General features: G+C 31.6%; 1 non-coding gene across 1 annotated transcript in view; it reads left to right on the forward strand.

The window, feature by feature from the left end:
- The window catches only part of TRNAS-GCU (transfer RNA serine (anticodon GCU)), an 88-nt gene extending 22 nt beyond the window's left edge, over positions 1-66 (forward strand). Inside the window, exon 1 of the tRNA in view lies at positions 1-66. This exon is cut by the window's left edge and continues 22 nt beyond it. This is a non-coding gene — a tRNA (tRNA-Ser).
- Positions 67-3,242: the final 3,176 nt, after the last annotated feature.

The raw sequence follows: 3,242 nt of genomic DNA on the forward strand, positions 1-3,242 counted from the left end.
AAGCGTCGGATTGCTAATCCGTTGTGCGAGTTATTCGTACCGAGGGTTCGAATCCCTCTCTTTCCATTTCGGTTTTTGACAGTGGAATAGATCAAATCCTAATACCATTTATAAAAATGAAGCAAGGAACTCTCCCTTTTTTATTCTTCCCGTCCAGGATTACCAGGATTACGTCCCGGATCATTAGATAGGAGTCCGAAGATGAAGAGAGAAACAAAGAATATCGTTGCGGTGTAAACAACGAATTTAAGATTACGCATTGTACAACCTCCCATAGAATTTTTTTGTAAAAAGAAGAGAATGGATTCTTCGTTTTTATTTTTCTATTTATATACGCAATTATACGCAATTTTTATTTTTCTATTTATATATATACGCAATTATACGCAATTTTTATTTTTCTATTTTTATACGAAAATAGATTCCTCGTTTTTATACTACATAGCCTATTTTGACACCAAGAAATAAAGTGATTTCTAGAATTTCTAGAAATCGAAAAGAATTTTCAGAAATTCATTTATAATAAGAGTTGAGTTTTTCATTACAAAAAAAAATTCTTTTATACCAACAATTATATATTGTGGCGGACTTTAATCCAAATAGGGTTCTTCGGCGAAAAAGGGTCAGAATGAGGAAATGGGATGATCCAGCTTTATCATGGCTATCCAAGAATTTCAATCTTTGAATTGAGGGTTCGGTTCGTTCATAGTGTTCATAGTGTAAGACTTATCTAATCTTTTCAATTGTTACAATTTTTTTTTCTTGAATAAATCATGAATTTTTCTAGGACAGTATTAAGGATCTCATCGAAAACTTACAGCAGCTTGCCAAACAAAGGCTAAGAGAAAAAAGAGAACAGGTATTACTGGCATAAAATCTACGATTGGATTCAAAAAAGCATAGGCCTCGGGCAATTTGGCGAATAAAAAACTACTCGAAAAAAGGGCAGAATTCAAACAGATACAGATCAAATTAAAGATATTAAGATTAAGCATAACAAAATTTTGTTCTTGGAGATAATTTTGATTGAGTTATTAATATGTTTTTTGATATAAGGAAAAAAATGAAGAAAGGAAAATAAGGCAGACTAAACAATACTTCTTTGAACTCACCCAATCAAAAAGCCTTCAATTCTTACAAGAGAATAGAAGAAATCATACTTTCATACAATATCTTAATTGAATTATATGTAATGATCAATAAATTCGGTTTAATTCTCTATCCATACGTGCCAAAATCCTAGCAAGAATCTAATCTATTCCATAGTTATTTGGAACTGGAATTGACGAACAGGGAATACCCATATTAGTGTTTAGTAGTTTCAAATAGAAATCTAAATGGGGCGTGGCCGAGTGGTAAGGCAACGGGTTTTGGTCCCGCTATTCGAAGGTTCGAATCCTTTCGTCCCAGAGCCTACTCTTTTTATATATCAGAATAACGATATCCGAATCTAAATTGCTCTTTTTTTTTTAACAACCTTCTTTCTAAGAGTCAAATATTGGAGAAAATGTGATTCTTGCTTTTGATTTTTAATGATTTCTTAAGATTGGCACTCGAAGAACTGTGAGATTGGCGAATCTATTCTATCGAGTTATTTGATCTATCGAGTTATTTGAAGATGCAAGGCAGATTCAAAAAGATTAGTTTATTTGTGTTATTTATAATATTCGTAATATTATTATTATTAATTATATTATTAATTTCTTATTAATTAGAATAGAAAAGCTTAATATTAATAAAAGTATAAAAAAATAAAAATATATTGTATTCATACAATATGGGTTAATTTGAATTCTTATTGAGGCTTTTTCTTCCTAAATTATCTATTTATTTCATATAGATTCATATAGAAGGAAATTGATTTCATATAGAAGGAAAAAGTATAGATAGATTACTATGTATCGACTGAACCAATGACTATTCATGATTCCATAATTGAATCAATGTTCCAAACTAGAGGAATGTTATGGTAAAACTTCGTTTGAAACGATGTGGTAGAAAGCAACGTGCGACTTGAAGGACATGATCGGCTGTGGATGTCAAAACCCACCACCTTCCATTATGTAGAAATGAAGGTGCTTTTGGCTCGACATCCTTTGTTCTGTTCTATTATAATCCGTCTTTTTGTTGGGTTGTAATGTAAATAGTACAGGATGGAGCTCGAAGAGAAACATCCATTTTTCAGGGGCAAGGATCTAGGGTTAATTAATGGAAATAAATAAGTTGGAACAACTTCGTAAGTCTATTTTTGATATAGAAATCGAAAAGCTCCGATTCAAACTATTTTCAAATCAAAAAGAAAAATTGTTGGAATTGGTAAAACTCTTTCGATCAAAAGTGTATAATGCGGGAATTAATCGTTCATATGATTCTTTGATAGAAAGAAAAAAAGAGAGAAAAAGGGGCATGTTGCTGCCATTTTTGAAATGATTAAATATCGCCGAAGTAATGTCTAAACCCAATGATTCAAGACAAAGATAAAGGATCCTAGAACAAGGAAATACCCTTTTCAATTGTCTCAACAACTAGATCAAAATGAAGAATCGAAATCGATTCTAAACGAGACAAACAAAAAAAGGGGTTAGAGACCACTCAATAAAAGAATGCCTAAGGATTTTTTTTTGAGCATTTTGAGAGTTATTTGACTTGAGTTATGAGAGTACGAATGCTTTTTTCTTCTTTTTTTTTGAAAAAAAAAAGACGGGTTTAAATGTCTAATTGATTTGCCGGGTTTATGGATCTTTTTGACATTCTAATTACATACATTATAATTCCATACATAGACATAACTTTTAATAGACATAACTTTTAATCATTTTTTTTTTTTTTTCTCGAGCCGTACGAGGAGAAAACTTCTTATACGTTTCTAGGGGGGGGGTATTATTTAACTACATCTATCCCAATGAGCCGTTTATCGAATCGTTGCAATTGATGTTCGATCCCGAAGAGAGGGAAGAGATCTTCGAAAAGTTGGTTTTTATGATCCGATAAATAATCAAACCCATTTGAATGTTCCCGCTATTCTCTATTTCCTTGAAAAAGGAGCTCAACCCACAGGAACTGTCCATGATATTTTAAAGAAGGCCGGGGTTTTTACGGAACTTAGTCTTAATCAAACAAAATTCAATTAATGAAATACAAAAAAGAGGGGGTGGATGACTCATATCTAGCTTTGTATAAATTTTTCTTTATAATTTCCTCCCCCCTCTTTTGTTTTATTCATACTTTTTTATTTATTATTC

The sequence above is a fragment of the Durio zibethinus genome, unplaced genomic scaffold (genome assembly GCF_047325235.1).
Source record: "Durio zibethinus cultivar Kanyao isolate XHJ-2024 unplaced genomic scaffold, ASM4732523v1 HiC_scaffold_258, whole genome shotgun sequence".
In the NCBI taxonomy this organism is placed as follows: Eukaryota; Viridiplantae; Streptophyta; class Magnoliopsida; order Malvales; family Malvaceae; genus Durio; species Durio zibethinus.